This window comes from Bufo gargarizans, chromosome 2 (genome assembly GCF_014858855.1).
Source record: "Bufo gargarizans isolate SCDJY-AF-19 chromosome 2, ASM1485885v1, whole genome shotgun sequence".
In the NCBI taxonomy this organism is placed as follows: domain Eukaryota; kingdom Metazoa; phylum Chordata; class Amphibia; order Anura; family Bufonidae; genus Bufo; species Bufo gargarizans.
In genome coordinates, this window is record NC_058081.1 from 552,016,538 (window position 1) to 552,039,999 (window position 23,462).

The following is a 23,462-nucleotide window of genomic DNA, read 5'->3' on the forward strand; positions in this document are numbered from 1 at the left end:
TCCCACTCCGGTGGTGCTGGGCCTTCCCTGGTTGGTAGTGCACAATCCAGTGGTGGATTGGCAGGCCAGGGAGATATTGGAGTGGAGTGAGCCGTGCAGAGAAAATTGCTTAAATAGCAATTGCTTAGTCGCCTCCATAACTACCCTACCTCATCGTCCTTATGATTGCCCGGTTAACCTTATTCCCGGCGCAAAATTACCCAAGACCAGGTTATATAATCTTTCAGGTCCAGAGAGACAAGCCATGAAGGATTATATCTCCGAGAGTTTGGCTAAGGGACACATCAGACCCTCTTCTTCACCCGTGGCTGCAGGGTTTTTCTTTGTTAAAAAGAAAGATGGGGGCCTGCGTCCTTGCCTAGATTTTCGTGAATTAAATCGGATAACCATCCGAGACCCATACCCTCTTCCTCTCATTCCTGACCTGTTTAACCAGATTGCGGGTGCTAGGTGGTTCTCCAAACTCGATCTTAGGGGGGCCTACAATCTGATTCGTATTAAAGAGGGGGATGAGTGGAAAACAGCTTTTAAAACCCCTGAGGGGCATTATGAAAATCTAGTTATGCCTTTCGGCCTGACCAATGCTCCTGCCGTCTTTCAACATTTCGTTAATGACATTTTTAGTCATCTAATCGGCAGGTTTGTGGTAATATACCTAGATGATATCTTAATTTATTCGTCTGATCTGAAAACACATGAGGAGCATGTCAGACAAGTACTACAGGTCCTACGGACGAATGAATTATATGCAAAAATTGAAAAATGTGTTTTTGCCGTTCAGGAGATACAATTCCTAGGTTATTATTTATCTGCGTCAGGTTTCCGTATGGATCCTAGGAAGGTCCAGGCAATTTTGGATTGGGATCTTCCTGAGAACCTCAAAGCACTACAACGGTTCTTGGGCTTCGCGAATTTCTATAGGAAATTCATTAAAAATTATTCGGTGATCGTAAAACCCCTTACTGACATGACTAGGAAGGGGACTGATTTTTCTAAATGGTCTGACGCCGCTAATGTTGCTTTTTCCTCTCTAAAAGAGAGGTTTACCTCAGCACCTGTACTAGTCCAACCTGATGTCTCTCAGCCTTTTATTGTTGAAGTCGATGCATCAGAGGTGGGAGTGGGGGCTGTGCTGTCTCAGGGTCCGTCTCCTGGCAAATGGCGTCCTTGTGCTTTCTTTTCTAAAAAACTATCTGCAGCAGAACAGAACTACGATATTGGCAATAGGGAACTGTTAGCTATTAAACTTGCGTTTGAGGAGTGGCGTCACTTTTTAGAGGGGGCAGTCCACCCCGTCACTGTGTTTACGGACCACAAAAATCTGCTGTACCTCGAATCAGCTAAGCGTCTCACCCCTAGACAGGCTAGGTGGTCGCTATTTTTTACCAGGTTTAACTTTGTGATTACCTATCGTCCTGGGGTAAAGAATACCAAGGCTGATGCACTATCTCGTTGTTTCCCTGGAGGGGGTAATGTGAGTGATCCGGTACCCATTCTACAAAGAGGAGTAGTTGTCTCTGCGGTACACTCTGCTTTGGAGGGGAAGGTGTTAGAGGCCCAGGGGGACGCTCCGGTCTCTTGCCCCTCAGAGAAATTGTTTGTACCGTTGAACCTACGTCTCGAATTATTAAAGGAACATCATAATTCGGCACTTGCTGGGCACCCGGGTAGTAAAGCAACCTTAGAGCTATTGTCTCGTCGTTTTTGGTGGCCAAGGTTGCGTCAAGATGTATTGGATTTTGTGTCTTCTTGTTCTACCTGTGCGCGCGCAAAAGTTTCACATACACGTCCTGCAGGGTCTCTATTACCACTCGTCATTCCCAATAGACCATGGACACATCTGTCTATGGATTTTATCACTGACTTACCTTTGTCTGCGGGTAAAACAGTGATTTTGGTAGTAGTGGACAGGTTTAGCAAAATGGCACACTTTATTGCGCTACCCGCACTACCTAATGCTAAAACTCTTGCTCAGGTATTCGTCAGTGAGATCGTGAAGCTTCACGGGGTCCCCTCCGATGTTGTTTCGGATCGGGGAACCCAGTTTATTTCTAAATTTTGGAAAGCTTTTTGTTCCCGTTTGGGGGTTCACTTGTCCTTTTCCTCAGCTTTCCATCCTCAGTCGAATGGACAGACTGAGCGTACCAACCAAAACCTGGAGACATATCTAAGATGTTTTGTGTCTGAAAACCAAGAGTTGTGGTCGTCATATTTACCGTTAGCTGAGTTTGCCATAAATAATCGCCGTCAGGAATCCACTGGCAAGTCACCTTTTCTTGGTGCATATGGTTTTCATCCCCAATTCTGTACTTTCAAAGAGGGGGGGTCTTCTGGGGTTCCCGAAGAGGAACGGTTTTCGTCATCTCTTTCATCAGTATGGCAGAAGGTGCAAGCTAACTTGAAAAATATGGGAGGTAAATACAAATGCATGGCTGATAAGAGACGGTCGCCAGGTCCGGACCTAGGAGTGAATGACTATGTGTGGTTGTCTACTAGGAATATCAAGTTGAAGGTTCCCTCTTGGAAACTGGGTCCTAGGTTTATTGGTCCTTACAAGATTGTAGCCATCATCAACCCCGTGGCTTTTCGCCTGGAGTTACCTCAGACTTTTAAAATCCATAATGTCTTTCATAAGTCGTTACTCAAAAAATATGTTCCACCTCTAGAACCGTCACCGCTGCCACCCCCTCCTGTTGTCGTGGATGGTAGTTTGGAATTTCAGATATCCAAAATTGTTAATTCTTGTCGGGTCCGCCGCTCTCTCCAATATCTGGTGCACTGGAGAGGTTACGGTCCCGAGGAAAGAATGTGGGTTCCTGCGTCTGAGGTAAACGCCGACAGGCTAGTCCGGATTTTTCATGCCTATCATCCTGAGAGACCTGGTCCTGAGTGTCCGGAGGCCCCTCGTAGAGAGGGGGGTACTGTCACGAGGGTGTCAAGAGCCACGCCTGACTCCGTTGTACCCGGGGTCAGGAGGTCGCAGCGGTTGGCTGCACGCTCTATGTCAGATAGGGAAGTTTCCTTACTGTAGCTTTCTGGGTTTGCTTTACAAACCCTTTTGGCTCACTCAGGGATCCGTAGCTCCTTCTCTCAGCTGTTCCTTGTCCAGCACTCCCAATCCTCCTTATATTCCCCTCTCACACTTCTCTGGTTGCCAGATATAGAGCTTCCTGCCTGGACATCTATTCTGACCCACTGGAGCTGTGTTGCTGTGTTCTCTGAGTGTTGCCTTAGAACGCTACCCTCCGGATCCCTGTTGGACCTTTGTGGACAATTGTTGCCGTCCACCTGGGTGTTTGTGTTTGTCTGTGTTTGTCTGTCCTCTCCCTGGTGTTTCCCTCTTAGTGCAGTGGTGAGGACTAGCGATCCCACCGGCCCGTTCATTATCTAGGGCTCATTTCAGGGAAAGCCAGGGTTTAGGCACGTGATCGCCGCACGGGTGAGGAACCCGTCTAGGGACGTCAGGGCAGGCAGGTGCCAGCTGCAAGGTGAGTTAGGGGTCACCACCTTTCCCTCTCCCTTGGGCAGGGCTTTCCCTGTTTTCCTCCCTGTGCGTGTTGCCGGTCATTACAGGATCGTGCTGGAGGAGAGGAGCTGTGGCGTCCGGAGCAGGAGAGGTAAGTGTTTTTTTATTGTTTTATGTGTTATGTGGCTGATGAGAGACATGGGGGCTGAAATATGGCAATATGGGCTGAAATATGGCAATGGGGGCTGAAATATGGCCATGGGGCTGAAATATGGCAATGAGGGCTATTATGGTGGCTGAAATATGACAATGGGAGCTGAAATATGTCAATGGGGGCTATTATGGGGGCTGAAATATGGCCATGGGGGCAGGAATAAAGCAATGGGAACTAATTTGAGGGCTGAAATATGGCAATGATGGCTAATATAGAGACTGATGAGAGGCATACAGGGAGTGCAGAATTATTAGGCAAGTTGTATTTTTGAGGATTAATTTTATTATTGAACAACAACCATGTTCTCAATGAACCCAAAAAAACTCATTAATATCAAAGCTGAATATTTTTGGAAGTAGTTTTTAGTTTGTTTTTAGTTTTAGCTATTTTAGGGTGATATCTGTGTGTGCAGGTGACTATTACTGTGCATAATTATTAGGCAACTTAACAAAAAACAAATATATACCCATTTCAATTATTTATTTTTACCAGTGAAACCAATATAACATCTCAACATTCACAAATATACATTTCTGACATTCAAAAACAAAACAAAAGCAAATCAGTGACCAATATAGCCACCTTTCTTTGCAAGGACACTCAAAAGCCTGCCATCCATGGATTCTGTCAGTGTTTTGATCTGTTCGCCATCTACATTGCGTGCAGCAGCAACCACAGCCTCCCAGACACTGTTCAGAGAGGTGTACTATTTTCCCTCCTTGTAAATCTCACATTTGATGATGGACCACAGGTTCTCAATGGGGTTCAGATCAGGTCCTTGAGTGACCCAGCCAGAGCCCTGACTTAAACCCAATCAAATATCTCTGGAGAGACCTGAAAATGGCTGTCCTCTGACCGTCCCCCTTCAACCTAACAGAGCTTGAGAGGATCTTCAGAGAAGAATGGCCGAAAATCCCCAAATCCAGGTCTGCAAACCTTGTGGCATCATACCCAAGAAGACTGAAGGCTGTAATCGCTGCCAAAGGTGCTCCAGTTAAGTCCTGCATAAAGGGTCTAAATATTTATGTCAATTAAATTTTAGTATTTCCTTTTCAATAAATTCATTAATAAAGGTTTCTGCTGAGGTATTGAGTGCAGAATGATTGGGGAAAACTTGAATATCGTATTATTTGCCCTATAAGATGCATTTTTTGGAAGCACTCATTAGTACCGGAGGACCAGGAAGCAGTGATGGCTCTGTACTCACCGCTTCCTGGTCCTTAGATGTCGGCTGTGCAGTGGCTGTGCACAGCGAGAGGGCGCTCTGTGACCTTATGCTGTGCGCGTCGGGTCATAGCACAGCCGACAGCAGGAGGATCGTACTGGAGGAGAGGAGCTGTGGCGTCTGGAGCAGGAGAGGTAAGTGTTTTTTTATTGTTTTATGTGTTATGTGGCTGATGAGAGACATGGGGGCTGAAATATGGCAATATGGGCTGAAATATGGCAATGGGGGCTGAAATATGGCCATGGGGCTGAAATATGGCAATGAGGGCTATTATGGTGGCTGAAATATGACAATGGGAGCTGAAATATGTCAATGGGGGCTATTATGGGGGCTGAAATATGGCCATGGGGGCAGGAATAAAGCAATGGGAACTAATTTGAGGGCTGAAATATGGCAATGGTGGCTAATATAGGGACTGATAAGAGGCATACAGGGAGTGCAGAATTATTAGGCAAGTTGTATTTTTGAGGATTAATTTTATTATTGAACAACAACCATGTTCTCAATGTGCAGGTGACTATTACTGTGCATAATTATTAGGCAACTTAACAAAAAACAAATATATACCCATTTCAATTATTTATTTTTACCAGTGAAACCAATATAACATCTCAACATTCACAAATATACATTTCTGACATTCAAAAACAAAACAAAAACAAATCAGTGACCAATATAGCCACCTTTCTTTGCAAGGACACTCAAAAGCCTGCCATCCATGGATTCTGTCAGTGTTTTGATCTGTTCACCATCAACATTGCGTGCAGCAGCAACCACAGCCTCCCAGACACTGTTCAGAGAGGTGTACTATTTTCCCTCCTTGTAAATCTCACATTTGATGATGGACCACAGGTTCTCAATGGGGTTCAGATCAGGTGAACAAGGAGGCCATGTCATTAGATTTTCTTCTTTTATACCCTTTCTTGCCAGCCACGCTGTGGAGTACTTGGACGCGTGTGATGGAGCATTGTCCTGCATGAAAATCATGTTTTTCTTGAAGGATGTAGACTTCTTCCTGTACCACTGCTTGAAGAAGGTGTCTTCCAGAAACTGGCAGTAGGACTGGGAGTTGAGCTTGACTCCATCCTCAACCCGAAAAGGCCCCACAAGCTCATCTTTGATGATACCAGCCCAAACCAGTACTCCACCTCCACCTTGCTGGCGTCTGAGTCGGACTGGAGCTCTCTGCCCTTTACCAATCCAGCCACGGGCCCATCCATCTGGCCCATCAAGACTCACTCTCATTTCATCAGTCCATAAAACCTTAGAAAAATCAGTCTTGAGATATTTCTTGGCCCAGTCTTGACGTTTCAGCTTGTGTGTCTTGTTCAGTGGTGGTCGTCTTTCAGCCTTTCTTACCTTGGCCATGTCTCTGAGTATTGCACACCTTTTGCTTTTGGGCACTCCAGTGATGTTGCAGCTCTGAAATATGGCCAAACTGGTGGCAAGTGGCATCTTGGCAGCTGCACGCTTGACTTTTCTCAGTTCATGGGCAGTTATTTTGCGCCTTGGTTTTTCCACACGCTTCTTGCGACCCTGTTGACTATTTTGAATGAAACGCTTGATTGTTCGATGATCACGCTTCAGAAGCTTTGCAACTTTAAGAGTGCTGCATCCCTCTGCAAGATATCTCACTATTTTTGACTTTTCTGAGCCTGTCAAGTCCTTCTTTTGACCCATTTTGCCAAAGGAAAGGAAGTTGCCTAATAATTATGCACACTTGATATAGGGTGTTGATGTCATTAGACCACACCCCTTCTCATTACAGAGATGCACATCACCTAATATGCTTAATTGGTAGTAGGCTTTCGAGCCTATACAGCTTGGAGTAAGACAACATGCATAAAGAGGATGATGTGGTTAAAATACTCATTTGCCTAATAATTCTGCACTCCCTGTATGTGGTCTCATGAGAGGCATGGGGCTCTTATCTGAGGTCTGATTGGGGGTCATTCACATCGGGGTCTGAGCTGAGGTCTGATTAGGGGTCTGAGCTGAGGTCTGATTGGGATCTTATTAACATTGGGGGTCTGATTGGGGCTTTAATCTGAGGTCTGATTAACATTGGGGGTCTGACTGGTGGTCTGACCTGAGGTCTAATGAAAAATATTTTTTTTTCTCATTGTCCTCCTTTAAAACCTAGGTGCGTCTTATGGGCGAAAAATACAGTATTTGTTTTATTTTAGTACAAGGCCGCAACATAACAAAATGTTAAAAAAGTTAAAGGGTCTAAGACTTTTTGAATGCACTGTATATGCTGACTTGTCTCATCTTTAATTGGGTGCTGAATCAAGACCATGAAAAATGCCTTTAAGGGCAATCCTGTACTTAAGCCTGACTGAATATCTGTATAAATACCTGGGGTATGAAATTATTTTACTCAAAGTGTACCATAAGTGCACTCTGAAAGCCCTTGCGTATCAGCATTTACAATGTGACTTGTGGAAGTTTGAAAAAAGAATTTCACTTTCTGGAGCTGTGATACAAAGTATTGGCAGAGGTGTGATGGCTCCTTTTAATATCATGATACATCTCACAGCATAGCCGCAGGCATCCCGAATCCTGTCAATCTACAACTGGGGCAAGTATCAGAGGTAAAGAGAAGCTTCTCCCAAGAGAAAATACCAATTGTACACATTTGTCCACGGACTTAGGTAGGAGAGATAATGTGACAACGGCTGATAACCTGCAGGACACTGGTCAGTAATCCATCCCAGGCGCTCATTATTGCTTCACACATTGTCACACAGCACACGGTAGACAAGGTCTGCACATAACACGTTGTAGAAAGAGGCTGAAGACTCCTTTTTGCAAACTTCTGTTTTTCCCAAATCTATTAATTTCATATAAAAAACAGTGTCAAACTTGATATAGGAAAAAAAGCCTTATCTCCCAGTCTCCTTCTCAGGCTACAAGCCAGATCCATAATTTGGCGCCTAAGACCGTGGGCTATCTATCTTAAGAAAATCATAGACGATTCCTGAGAAACAAAATCGTGACATGAGCTACTGCATGCCAAATGTGCAGGTATTCTCCACTAGAGGCGCTGCTTCCGGGGGGGGGGGGGGGGGGGGGGGAATGGGAGTCTCTTGGAAGGACCATATGGTGGCCTAAGAATCTATAAAGCAAGGTCAAGTCATGTGAATGGACAAATAATCACAACTAATATTAGAATTTATTTTCAATTCGCCCAGTTTCCAGAGGGCAGTGTACATGACCTGCTTTCTGCTTGTTAAACATTCTTCAATTATTATTCCCATATGCAGAGATTTCTGCACATATGGTGTGATAATGCTAGCAATCACAGCCCATCTGAGCAAGACAGTGAAATCCATATCCCATTATGGCACTGGGATCTGCTACTAATGAAGGCCTCCGCTCTCATAATTGATGGGACAGGCCACATTGCCATAAGTGGAACATACCGTATGTAAGGAAAGAATGACAGGCCTGGGTCTTGCACATATGGCGAACTGAATACTTAGGCCTCTTTCTTCTGGGGCCACATTGTGTAGATGATAAATGCAACAAAGGATCCTTTAGCAATCACTAATTTATCTAAATTTTTCATCCTGCTGATGTCAAGGGGTTTGCTGAGAATTGGACGAGGTTCTAACCTATAGTTACTGAAGGAGAAGGGTTCATGTCCATGCTCCATTGGGAGAAAAGGGGGGCTCTTGAAGCAGAAACTTATTTAAAGGAGCTAAAGAAGGCTTCCCAATTTTGAAAACACAGGTTCCTAGTCCTGGATTCCCTTATAGCCAATGGACTGTAATGAAGAGTGACCACATAAAGGTCACTTTACTGAGGTCTACACCAGCCCCTAGCTGCCAGAGATGTGACTAATTGATTCAGAGGCATGTCACTCCAGCACACAGGGACAAGAACGGCATTTCCATATTAGTCTCTTGTTTTCACTCAGCAAATAAGTTTGGACTAACATGCACAAAGCTTGGCCTACCTAATTCTGCATGAACCTGAATGATTAGGATGAACAATGGTGTCATAAGTAGCAGTATATGCAGTGGGGTGATGGGGAAGGGAGAGGAAAAAAGAAATTGCAAACTATAGCCCCTGCTGCATGTATCAGGTTGATTAGGATGAAAAATGTTATAGATCTCGCAGCATATGAAATGGGGTGCTAGGAAAGGTGTCAGATGAAAAACAAATATTTTTAATGGATTTTCTGGGCTTCAGACTAGGCCCCTTTCCCTTTTGCATGAACCATAGGATAAAAAAAATCTATAGGTTTCATAAGCAGCAGTGTATGAAATAAGGGTGATGATGGTGTATCTGCGGCTGCAATCTATGAGCACCCCCCTCCTGCATGAACCCGGGTGATTAGGATGAACAATGCGCTAGGATTCATAAGCAGTGGTGTATATATATATATATACACCACTGCTTATAAATCCTAGAGCATTGTTCATCCTAATCATATATTATATATATTATAATAAGGGTGATGGGAGGGAGCTGATTTTGAATCCTGTATCTGGGGTTGCAAACTATGAACACCCCTTCCTGCATGAACCAGGATGATTAAGCTAGACAGTGCTATAGTTTTTATAAGCAGCAGTGTATCATACGTGGATGATAGAGTAGTTAGATGAAACAAAGCAGACTTTAAATGGTGTGTCTGAGCTGCATACCATCACCCCTTCTGCATGAACCAGGATGATTAGGATGAAAAATGCAATAGGTCTCAAATTGTATGACGTGAGGGTGGAGATGCAGGGGTCAAATGAAAATCTGGGCAGTATGATGCCCCCTCCCGCATGAACCAGGATGATTAGGATGAACAATGCTATGGGTCTCAAATTGTATGACATGAGGGTGGAGGTGCAGGGGTTAAATAAAAATCTGGGAAGTATGGTGCCCCTCCAGCATGGGGATGCTGGGGGAGGACAGACTTTAAACGGTGCATAGCAGCGGTTACCCTGCAGCCATGTTTCCATGCTATTAGCAGTGTGTATTAGGTAAAAAATATTGTTTAAACGCTGTTAAAGTTTAAATACAAAGTGTTCACCGAGACGTTTCCGAATAATAACTCTGAAATGTATCGCGTTGCTAAGCATTTTTCTACTTATCTGTTCACTAACATCAGCCATCGCCATGGCAACCGCTGTGCACAGTGTTAGGAGGGCTGCAGTCATTTCAATTTCCCTTACAGGCAAATCTGCAACAATTCATGTCCAGATAGTAAGTAATGAACCCAAAAAATAATAATAAAAAACGGATTAACGTTCCAAGCCAAGGAGGAGTATCTGGTCCATGTACTGTCCATGGTGCTGAAAAGGTGAGGAGACCAGGGACAGAGAGGAGGGGAGAAGATGAGACCCATGGAGGAGAAGGGAAGTATACTGTACAGGACAGCAGCAGCTGGGACATAGGACAACCTTCGCACTTAGAAAAGACTTATCTCTGTGCTCCATCTATACAAGCCGCTACATAAAATGGGCCCACATGTCTTTCTTGCCCAGGAGCCATTGGCAAGGACTGAAGTTCCTTAAGCCTTCAGCATCGTTTACTCTGGAGGACCCAAGGAACTTCAGTCCAACGCTGCCTCAAACAGTGGTTGTCACTTTTTCATCCTCCTACAATGCCACCTACATTTGGTATTAAAGGGGTTTTCCAGCTCCATAAAATCATTTGGAAACGGCTGAGGACACTTACCCGGTACTGCCGGTCTGTTTTTACCAGGCTCCAGTAAAGAAGCGGCATGGTAACACATGACTACTGTACCAAATCACTGGCTGTAGCCGTCATGCGCTGACTCCACTGAGGTCACTGCTGCGGCAGCGTATATATGCGTGACATCACTGGAGCTCGGTAAATGATTGGCAAATGGTAACACAAGCGCAATTCAACCTAAATACTCAACTTAAAGGGGTCGTGTCACTTCAGCAAACGGCATTTATCATGTAGAGAAAGTTAATATGAGCCACATATTGCTTCCTTTGCGGGCTGGATTCAGTTTTCCATCACATTATACACTGCTCGTTTCCATGGTTACGACCACCCTGTAATCCATCAGTGGTGGCCGTGCTTGCACACCATAGAAAAAAAAAACAGCCTATGTGAGCTCCCACGATCTTGGCCACCAGACAGGTTGGCGCTTTCTCCTATAGTGTGCATGACCACTGTTGATGGATTGAAGAGTGGACTTAACCATGGAAATGACCAGTGTATAATGCAATGGAAAAATGAATCCAGCCAGCAAAGGAGACAATATGGACAATCACAATACATTAGTAAGTGCCTTGTATTAACTTTCTCTACTTGATAAATGCCGCTTGCTGAAGTGAGACAACCCCTATAAAGGAATCTGTCCGGTCACCAGCGACCTCCCAATCACACTGTTGCATAGACACATAGCTGTGGTTCGCCTGATTAAAACACAGTTTTTCTTTTGTTATAGGGTTTTTTTCAAGTTTTTTTTAACTGATGGCCTATCCTCTGGATAGGTCATCAGTATCTGATCAGTGGGGGTCCGACACCCGGGACCCCAGCTGATCAGCTCTTTGAGAAGGCAGCAGTCCTCGCAGTTGCGCTATGGACTTCTCTCTGCTTACCAAGCACAGCGTTGTACATTGCATAGCGGCTGTCGTTGGTATTCACTTCAATGGGGCTGAGCTGCGCCTAGGCCATGTGACCAATGAAAGTGATGTCGCATGGCCTAGGAAAAGCTGCAAGAATGCCAGTGCCTTCTCAAACAGCTCACCTGCAAGGGTCCAGGGCGTTGAACTCCCACCGATCAGATATTGATGACCTATCCAGAGGGTAGGTCATCAGTTAAAAAAATCGCAGAAAACCTCTTTAATCCAAGTCTCGTACTGAGTTACAATACTCTTTCTTATTTTTGATGCAAGCTCCATTGATTTCTATGGTCAGCTCTCCCCTGGCTGATTTGATTGACATGGTCGGACACTGGCAAAGTAGAGACGGAGGGGCTGGCAACAGAAACGAGCAGAGCTTGAATGCAGCAAAAGCAATGGTGATGCCCTCATTGCACCAAATACTTGATTGGCATATTAAGGAAAAGTATCATAACTCGGGAATGGAGCCTCCGATCACCAATAGAAAAACAGCATTTTAATCATGTGAACTACAGCTACAGAGTGTGGAACCGTTTGATAGGGAGGTCACTGCTGATAGATTCGCTTTAACTAAATAACACGGACACCAGAGATCTCTTACTAAATTCATTAATTCTGTATATAAATGACCACTAATAACAAATAATCTATAACTTTGTCCATTTGGCATCTGTGACTCACATTCAGCTGCTTAGGGGTTAATCAGGGGTTAAAAGAAAATATATACTCACCTCATCCAGGTCCTTTGCGGGTTTTCTTCAATCAAGATATGAGCGGATGGCTTCTTCGCGTTCAAGTTTTTTTTACTTTCAGCCACCATTTTAGGAAACATTAATTAGTTACCACGAAGCGCCAAAGAAGTTCACTTCAGAGACTTCGATTTGCTCAACGGTTATAGCTTCTGGAGTGCCGAATTTATACCTGAGACCCCTGCCACTAGAGCAGCAGATGATAGAGAGAAGCTGTGCTCTGTGATGTACAGGTTGATATATTTTGGGGCAGAATTTCTGAGTAGAAACCAGAGCAAGTAGGACATCGCAAGAGTCCTGATTGCCCTGCACATACATAGTGATTAACACACGCTGATACAGGACTCTTTCTATCTCTACTAGGAGTCCTGATTACCTTGCACATACATAGTGATTAACACACGCTGATACAGGACTCTTTCTATCTCTACTAGGAGTCCTGATTACCTTGCACATACATAGTGATTAACACACGCTGATACAGGACTCTATCTATCTCTACTAGGAGTCCTGATTACCTTGCACATACATAGTGATTAACACACGCTGATACAGGACTCTTTCTATCTCCTAGGAGTCCTGATTACCTTGCACATACATAGGGATTAACACACCCTGATACAGGACTCTTTCTATCTCTACTAGGAGTCCTGATTACCTTGCACATACATAGTGATTAACACATGCTGATACAGGACTCTTTCTATCTCTACTAGGAGTCCTGATTACCTTGCACATACACAGTGATTAACACACGCTGATACAGGACTCTTTCTATCTCTACTAGGAGTCCTGATTACCTTGCACATACACAGTGATTAACACACCCTGATACAGGACTCTTTCTATCTCTACTAGGAGTCCTGATTACCTTGCACATACATAGTGATTAACACATGCTGATACAGGACTCTTTCTATCTCTACTAGGAGTCCTGATTACCTTGCACATACACAGTGATTAACACACGCTGATACAGGACTCTTTCTATCTCTACTAGGAGTCCTGATTACCTTGAACATACATAAGGATTAACACACGCTGATACAGGGCTATTTCTATCTCTACTAGGAGCCCTGATTACCTTGCACATACATAGTGATTAACACACGCTGATACAGGACTCTTTCTATCTCTACTAGGAGTCCTGATTACCTTGCACATACATAAGGATTAACACACCCTGATACAGGACTCTTTCTATCTCTACTAGGAGTCCTGATTACCTTGCACATACATAGTGATTAACACATGCTGATACAGGACTCTTTCTATCTCTACTAGGAGTCCTGATTACCTTGCACATACATAGTGATTAACACACGCTGATAAAGGACTCTTTCTATCTCTACTAGGAGTCCTGATTACCTTGCACATACGTAGTGATTAACACACGCTGATACAGGACTCTTTCTATCTCTACTAGGAGCCCTGATTACCTTGCACATACATAGTGATTAACACAAGCTGATACAGGACTCTTTCTCTCTACTAGGAGTCCTGATTACCTTGCACATACATAGTGATTAACACACGCTGATACAGAACTCTTTCTATCTCTACTAGGAGTCCTGATTACCTTGCACATACATAGTGATTAACACACGCTGATACAGGACTCTTTCTATCTCTACTAGGAGCCCTGATTACCTTGCACATACATAGTGATTAACACACCCTGATACAGGACTCTTTCTATCTCTACTAGGAGTCCTGATTACCTTGCACATACATAGTGATTAACACACGCTGATACAGGACTCTTTCTATCTCTACTAGGAGTCCTGATTACCTTGCACACACAAAGTGATTAAAACACTGATATAAGGAAATCTGTCAATCATCCTGTGCAAGTGTCATAATCAGGACTCTTTCTTTCTCTGCTAGGAGTCTTGATTACCTTGCTCACACAAAGTGATTAAAACACTGATCTTTTTATCTCTGCTAGGAGTCCTATCAGGTAACATCCTGCTCCAACCTACATGTGACAAAGTTCTGCTTCTCTCCATCATGTTCTACTCAGATTACCTGACCGGTTCCCTTTAAGGCTAAATCTTCCTACGATTCTATGCTGATTTATTACATACAATATATTACATATCTTTTTATACACAGACAGGTTTATTTGTCAATTGTTTTTATTGTATTTTAAAGAAAAGGTAATACAGAAGCAAATATTTCGCCATATTTCTCTGTTTTACATCATAAATCAAATGATACATAAACAAAGGATAAAGTGGGAAAGGGAGTACCTAGAGGGGGAAGGAGGGAATAAAGGGGTTAGGGTTTCCTGTAGGTTGAGAATATCCGAAGGACGCAACATACCATAATAGTACAATATCACATTACATTGTCCAAGTCATTGCAATAAGACCTGAATAAGGGTGGCTTGACTCGTAGTAGGATGGTTAGACCCACCCAAGTGTCCCGAATACTACGGAGTAGGTCCAGGACCGGATAGGGTTTCAGACCGATCCTGTATGATTTCCCATTTTGCCCACTCTATCTCATACCTGCTAATTCTAGCATCCTTATATGCCATCATTTTTTTGTATACCGAATTAGTGGCCACTGATTCTATTATTTCAGAAAGGGACGGTATTCTCCTACTTTTCCAGTAGGTCACTATACGTAACTTTGTTGCTAGAAAAATGTGCAAGCTTATCACTCTTGCCTCTCTGGGAATCTCGTTTAACTTTAAAAATAACAGGGCTAGAGCAGGATCAGGCAAAACTGGGGCTTTAGTCAAAAGAGAAATTGTTTGGAAGATCTGGGCTCATAGTTCTTTGAGGTTGGGACAGTCCCAAAGATATGAAACAAGGACCCCTTCCCGCCGCATCCTCTCCAGCAGGTATGTGACACTCCCGGGTATATTTGCCTAAGTCTGAGAGGAGTATAGTACCATCTCAGCATCGTTTTCATGTATGATTCAAAATGAGTAGTACAATGCAGGTGGGACGAGGCGGCTCCAATGGCAGTCGTCCATTGGGCAAGAGTATATGGTTGTCCTAGATCTTTCTCCCAGGCTATGAATGGGGCTGTTTTAACGAAGGAAAGTTCGTTTCCTAGGAGGGAATAAGTAGCCTTGATTCCTGGAGAGGATGAGTTGGGAAGGTTCCAATGCTTCAGCAGTTGTAAGACCCCATTGCCAATTGTCATAGGAGTATCATTAAGGATGTGTTTGATTCTCAGGTATTTAAATATTTCTCCACTCGGAATGCTGTAGGACTGTTGTAGGACCGCAAAGGGTTTGATCTGCGAGTCTATCAACAACTCTCCTACCGTCCGCAATCCTCTCTCCTTCCATGCTGCCAATTGCAGATCAGGGGTGAGCAGAGATAAATAATCTATTGGAGCTAAGTGTGAGAATGATACCTGGTCATTTGCCACCTTGGTTGCATATGCTTTCCACATGACTAGTGAAGATGAGACAAAAAATGATTGAGTCGGGATAGGGGATTTCTTGCTAATGCATGCTAATAGTAAGGCTTTAAGGTTGTGTGAGGGAGCTTGGGATTGCTCAATGTGAACCCAGTTTATAGACTCATCTCCCACCCACCACTCCTTCAGTTGGTTGATTCTGGATAGTCAGAGATGTTCGGTAAACTAAGACCTCCTTTCTTCTTGTGTCTATTCATTATGCCCCTAGCAATTCTCGGTGGACCCTTCTGCCATATGAATTTGTTAAGCATTTTATTGGATAGCTTAAAGAAGGAGTTTGGAATGGGGATAGGGATGGTCCGAAACAGGTATAGCATTTTTGGGAGAATGTGCTGTTGAAACGCAGCTATCCGCCCCATCCATGATAGCTCTGCTTTCGCTATGTTGTTAAGTTCAGACTGAAGTGATGGTATTAACTGGGAAAAGTTAGCTTTAAAAAGGTTGTGAGGGGTGGAGCAAAGACGGATTCCTAAGTATGAGATGTCATCAGATCTCCAGTCTAGGGTAAATTTTCCCTGCAGGTGAATTAGTTCATCTGAAGGTAATCCCAGCGGGAGGACCTATGACTTAGTCTCATTGATTTTATAATAAGACAGGGCACCAAACTCGCGTATTATATTCATCGCCGCTGATGTTGACTTATCAGGGTTAGTAAGAGTCAGTATAATGTCGTCCGCATACAAAGAAATGCGGTGTTGTCTATCTCCTATTTGAATGCCCGTTATCTCTGGGGACCTCCTTATCGCCTGGGCTAAAGGCTCTATGGATAAAATAAAAATAAGTGGGGAAAGAGGACATCCCTGACTGGTGCCGTTAGACAGAGCAAAAGAATCTGATAGGGTGCCATTAGCTAAGACCCTTGCCGAGGGATCTTTATATAGTGCCCCAATTGCTCTCATCATCTGGTGTGGAAATCCCATTTTCTCGAGCACCGAGAAGACAAACGACCAATTGACCCGGTCGAATGCCTTCTCAGCGTCCAGGGTAATGAAGAGTGCTGGTTTAGCAGATCTATTTGCGTAATCTATTAAATTTAGGACTCTCCTTGAGTTGTCCGTAATTTGCCTTTTTTGCACAAAACCCACTTGGTCTGGGTTAATTAAGGTCAGAATAATAGGGGCTAACCTATTTGCTATCAATTTCGCATATATTTTAAGATCCATATTTAAGAGTGATATTGGGCGAAAATTTTGTGGAGTGTCTGGGTCTTTTCCCGGTTTTGGCAAGGTCACTATAATAGCTTCTAACATCTCCTTTGGCATCCTTCCATCCGATGCGGCACGAGACAGGGAGGCCTGTAGGTGGGGAGCTATCGTTGGGGCATATAGTTTATAATACATATTAGATAGGCCGTCTGGACCTGGACTTTTGTGGCTCGGGAGATGACGGATTATGCAGAGAATTTCTTCTGCTGTTATGGGAGAAGTGAGAGATTTTTTACTCTCCGTGTCGATAGTGGGAAGGGACAGCGAATCTAAAAATGTATCTATGTCAGAGGAAGAAGGAGGTATGATGAGGGGGTCCTGCTCGAGATTATAGAGGTGGGAATAAAATTCTCTAAATCGATTGGCAATGTGTTTAGGGTCATATATTTTTTGGGATTTGGCGGAGTTCCATAAAAAGACTATGCGGGATTTAGAGGCTCTTGCTTTAATTTTGTTTGCGAGTAATCTTCCTGCCTTATTAGCTTGGGAGTAATATCTAGCTTTAGTTTTCTTCAGGGCATGTTCGTAAGAATGTAAAAGGAGTTCCCTTAGTTTCAATCTGAGGGTCTTCAAGGTGTGTGATGCATTCACGTTTGGAGCTGCTTTATTAGCTTTTTCTAACTGTTCTATTTGGGATAATAGATCCCTCTGGGTTTTTTCCCTCTGTTTTTTGTCAATGTGGCCTAATTTTATCAAGACTCCTCTTATGTACGCTTTGTGCGCGAGCCACACCATTGAGGGGTCTGACACCGAGGCTGAGTTATAGAGGAAATACTCTTCTAGTTCTTTAGTAATCTCCTTTGTATATTGGGAATGAGATAGAATGAAATCATTCGCTCTCCAAAGCTGACTATGGGGGTATTGGAACTGTTCCTTAATTTCCACAGTGGTTGTTGCGTGGTCAGACCACATTATTAACCCAATATCTGCTTTTTGTATTTGGCCAATGGATCTACCATCTACTAATATCAGATCTATGCGTGAGTAGGAGTGGTGGGAGGGCGAGAAGTAAGTATAGTCCCTTTCCGAGGCATGTAGAATACGCCAAATGTCATAAAGGGAGTTGTGTAGCAATAATTGGGCGAGGTTTGCAGAGACACTTCTGGAAGAAGAAGTGGTGTCAAGGGAAAGGTCAGGAACAGTCTCCGCATATAATGACTCTGCCTTTCTGTATGGAGTTTACTTTGTTAAGTAGTTTTTGTATGAATCTGTGCTGCTTCTTGTTTGGGGCATATAAGCCCACCACTGTATATAGTACATTATTAAGGTAACAGATGTGGATGATCTACCCCTTTGAGCTAAGAAGGTGGAGACTTCTGAATGAGCCACCGTGTTTTTAAAGGTTAGGAGGGCCCCCCTCTTCTTTTTTGTATCATGTGCTTGCAAGATCACTGGGAAACTATTGTGTTTGAGCCTGTGAGCATCTTTCTCTAGAATGTGCGTCTCTTGCGCGCAAACAATGTCGCACTTAAGGTCAAGAGCCTCTTTCCATAGCATGCGACGCTTAAATGGGCTGTTTAGGCCTCTAACATTAAGGGAACCTAATTTAAGTACCATTGTAAAGAACACATTGCATTATTAAGAGCCTATACGGATATTTCGGGATAGAGGAACCTCCTCTCATAACCACATAAGCAAAACATATATCATCATCTGGTATGTCATTACTCAAGCATGGAAACCCTGGGGAAGTAAAATAAAAGGGAGAAGAAAAGGAAAACACTAAACATAATATTAACAAGGCTATCCAAGCCGGAGTCGCCCTTAAACTCGGGCGGTCGGGCTGATAGGTTGGAGGCAGGTAAAATTGCCTCTCAAGTATGTTGGGGGAAAACATAGTCAGCCAATATGGGGAAGTGAATACTCATCCACTCCTACAACTTCAGAAGCGGTGTATCAGCAAGTCCTTCAGCGGTTTTTCTTCTTACGCCTGCTTTCCACCAACTGCCATTCTTCTTCAGTTGGGATCCTGTTTCGGGGTGGCAACTCATGAGAAGGATCCGTCTGGATATTCCATGTAGATAGCAATTTCTTCCCTTCTTCCACGGATTTGACCACCACCACAGAGTCGTCCTTCCGGATTAGTAGCTTGACTGGGAATCCCCATCGGTATACTATGGAGTGAGCCCGCAGAGCTGATGCTATGGGGAAAAATGTGCGACGGAGCTGCAAAGTGGCCGCAGATAAGTCCGCAAAAAGCTGAACAGACTGGTAAGGATCCGGCATGCAGACTCTCTTCCTAGCATTTGCCAGTGCACTTTCTTTTATATGATAAAAATGAATCCTGGCCAGGACGTCTCTGGGGGAACCTTCTGGAAGATGTTTAGGCCTGGCGACCCTATGTGCCCTATCAATAATCAAGTCCCTGTCTGAACAGGTGGGTATGAGCACTTTCAGCAGGCACTTTATATATTCGGACAGATCCATTGATGTGACATTTTCTGGGATCCCCCGTAGTTTGAGGTTGTTTCTGCGGGATCTGTCTTCAAGATCCGCAACCTTAGCCTTAAGGTATGATACTTCAGCCGCCAGTGCCTCATGCTCGTCGATCAGGTTATTATGTGAATTGGCAAACTCCCCCATTTTCTCTTCCACATGCAGCGTTCTGTTGCCTAAATCTGTAACTGTGGCCTGCAGTGGTATTATTAAATTCGAGATATGAGCGGTCATGGAGCTATTAAATGCTAGCAGCATTTGCTTCATTAAGCTGCTGGAGGCAGGTAAGTCATTTGTGGGGAAGGCTTGCAACGTCTCCACTGTATAAGGAGAGTCCGTCTCCTCCATTGTGGTCGATATACCGTGCCTTAGCTGCCCGGATTCTTGGATCCTTGGCCTTCGTTTCTCCGGACTAACCGGCGGTGAGGCCTGAGAGGCAGTCCCTGCGAACGGGGATCCCGCGCCCGAGCTAGGCCGACTGACCTGAGAGGGGGAGGGAGAAGTCGATGTTGTGGAGGCCGCAGCAATTTCTGAGCTCCGAATCTCGTCCCTCTCCTCAGCTTGTCTTGGAGGTGATGGCTTGACCCCTCCGTTGCTGCTCGTGTTCGGGGCTGTTGAGGCGGTCTACCCGTCGGCGCCATCTTTGCTCTGGTCTTTGCTGAAGAAAAATTCCAGCTTGCCTTGCGCTTTCGACACTCTTTTTCCCCTAGTCATCATGGGGGTCTTTACCGGTGTCTGGCAGACGTTCTGTGTCTTGAAAAGAAGCACTTTGAAGGGCTTTAGCTGTGATAGTCGCAATGTAGGAGCGTGAGCTCTGGTTTATGCGTCCATCTCCCTCTGCAGCTTGGCCACGCCCCCTACACACACAGACAGGTTTATACATGTGTCATAGACCTCAATAATAGCTCCATCTTTATTAAATGCCCCGCTGTGTCTCTTAGTGGTAACTGCAGGTAGTCAGAATTTTATCATAGTTGTAGGGATAAAGGCAGGTTAAGACCTTTGACATATATATATATATATATATATATATATATAATGAATAAGTGCATATTTTCGGACCTATTTAGAGAAAATAACAAATATAAAAAAACTATAGCTATGTTTTACGATTGCTCAATGTGAACGCTCTTTCATATCTGCAAACAGCAGGTTCATCTATTTACCGGCGGATTCCAATTACTAGACTATCTTCTAGTTAGTCGACAATCCTGTAAGACACGGTTTAGTTAATCCCTGTAGTAAAATACCTTATTGAACCCCCATGAGGTTGCTGTCATTTAAATCAAACACGAAATCTTTATAGAAATAAAGCACAAATGTTAGTGTGGAAAAGGAGACTTGGGTTTCAGGCATGGAGTATAATTGATCGTGTTCGATTGTGCCGCAAGCTCACAGGGGACGATTCATTAGCTGACCTTCCTCAGTGTGCAGAGAAATAAACTCCAAAGGTTCTGTTTACTAAGGCAACGATTTTCAGTCATTGTTTAGATTGGCAGAAGACTTTGTAGTTGTCTGTAGTTAATATAAAAAACATTCTTTTACATAAAATAATAGCAGTTCATTTTCCTACATTGCTCAGTTACTCAAATTTACAAAAGAGAGCACCTAGTACAGAAACACAAATTTCTCAACAATATATATGCATTGTCTAAGGGGTACTCTTTTTCATTATGGAGAGCCCATGGTATGCCAAGTACACATGTGCAGTATTGTAGACCAGGTGATGCCCCTCTACTATGCCAAGTAGCAGAGTACATGTTCGCAGTATTACGTAGTGTGTCGTAGTTTTATTCTGGCCGCCTCTCAGCATGTTTGTCGTTCTGTGGCCGGACCTTATAGTGAATGGGGCCGGAGTGGACTTCCGGTGGCACGGTGCACTAACGGCAGCACAGATCCAGCAGGCTGTTCCTGCAGCCTTCCGGAGACAGCTGCCGCTAGTGTGGAAGTAGCCTTACCCAGAAATCCAGAGGAGCATTGTCTAGCCTACAGTAGTTGTCATGTAAATCAACTACCCTCTATAATAGAAATAGTACCCACCCAGAGGTTCCCCCTAAGTCCTTCTAACTAGAAATGTTGTTCTCATTTGCTTTTTGTCTGGTTTGTCTGAAACAAATCATCAAAACTTTTTGAGAAGTACAGACCAAATCCCGAATCGGTAGAACCAGGTTGCTCATCCTTATGAACTGAGCATGTGGGACCACCTTAATAGGTGCATGTGAACATTACTATACAGATTAAACATCAGGGGGTGCTGTTATAATGAAAAGAAGATAGTAAAACTGAATTTTTTTTATAACAGAAAGTAAATTAGAAAAGTAACTAGTTCTTTATGCCAAATTATATTAAAATAGCATTTAATGGTTGCACAACCTCTTTAAAGCAGTGGCATTAGTACAAAGAGACAGGCAGCCCTTAGCCCGAAACATTCCTCCAGGGGCCAACTGACCATTCACTCTACAGGGAGAAATTTCAGTAAGTCAGCCAGGTTATGATGTTCTGAGGCCATCCTCCCCCCAAAAAACTATTCAGTGGGATGGCATACCAGCTTGCATGTCTCTCATGACCTATGTTGGTGCTATGAACTACTAAAGAGCTGTATATGTTATAATTGTGCTCCATATATCACTTTAGGTCTCTATATGTAATTATGATGCTCAGTAGTATCACTATAAGGCTCTTTATATAGTTATGGTGCACCTTATCTCACTACAGGACTATATATGTAATGAATAGGCTCCACATATAGGGCTCACTATAGGGCTGTATATAAAATGATGGTGCACCATATTTGACTATAAAGCTGCATATAGGGTTGGGGTGCTTTGTTCCATTGTCTTAAAGGAGTATTCTATCCTATTTTTGCATTGGCCCCACATACCACCAAAGTGGCTACTGTTGAGGGCTAACTGATCCCACCTACCTGTGGCAACTTTTAGATTTTTTTCCTGGGCCGCTTTACGTTTCTAGTCCTCCTCTGCCACCAGAGTATCAGAAAACTTCTGGTGCGTTCAGACTCTGAAAGAAGAATGTGAGCAAAGGATACAGCAGAGGATAAACCCTTAAGGAGGTCACTTTGGAACCAATCCCTTGCTGCTAGGGTCTATTTCTTATGAACTGATTTACAAAAAACCTATTAGATCTTTTTGATGTCCTGTTTTTGAGGCAATTAATAGTGGATATACACACTTTATGCATAAATGGTGGATGGACCCTCAGAATCATGTTTTCTGATAAACCCAGGGAACCTTGGGCATTGGACAGCACTATAGTTAAAATGAATATTTTTGACACTGTCATGCCATTTAAATTCCACGCAGCACAATCAGTTGACCAAAAAGGGGAGACAACCAGGTCACCTTATGGTCACACCTATGTGTGATGCACCCCTGCTTACATGTGGTCCAGTGACTACAGAAATACAGAATGGTGAATAGACCTCACGTGAAAAGCAAATTAGCCCTTCTTTTCTCAGTGTTGGCCATCATGCCATCTTTGTAACGTGGACATTCATCCTCTTATACATCCCTATCCCTTATATGGGAGAGGTAGACCTGTGGCTCTTGGACTACTTCCCAATTATATAATTTGTTAAAAGGTTTGTCCATCATGATTCAAATTACAACTGTAGGCAGAACTGTGTAAAAAAAAAAAATAATCACTCCCCTTTTAAAAATCTTTCAATCCGGCACCATGGCTCCCGGGGTTCCGAACTAAACCAGAACTGAGGGTTACACATTCTTAGTTCTGTGACTTGGATCAATCAATGGCCTCGATGGTCATGTGTGCAAGAATTGCATGTCACTGCTGTGCCTCAGCTTTACACTAGTCATGTTGAACAATATAACCTGAGGTTGCCTCCATCCATGGGCCACCTTGTCTTCTTCTATAGCATGTACAGTATGGACCTGTCTATTAACTCCATGTACTACGCATGGTGCTTTGTCTGGGAAGATAGTGGAAGAATATGGAAATGGACATATATGGTACAAGAGATGGGAAAGGATAGATGGCTTATGGTTCCCCAGAGGTGTACACAAGGGAGATACCTTAAAGGTGTTTTTTGAGAGTAAAATACTGATGAGCTGTGCTCAGGATAGGTTATGAATATCTGTATCTGATGTGCC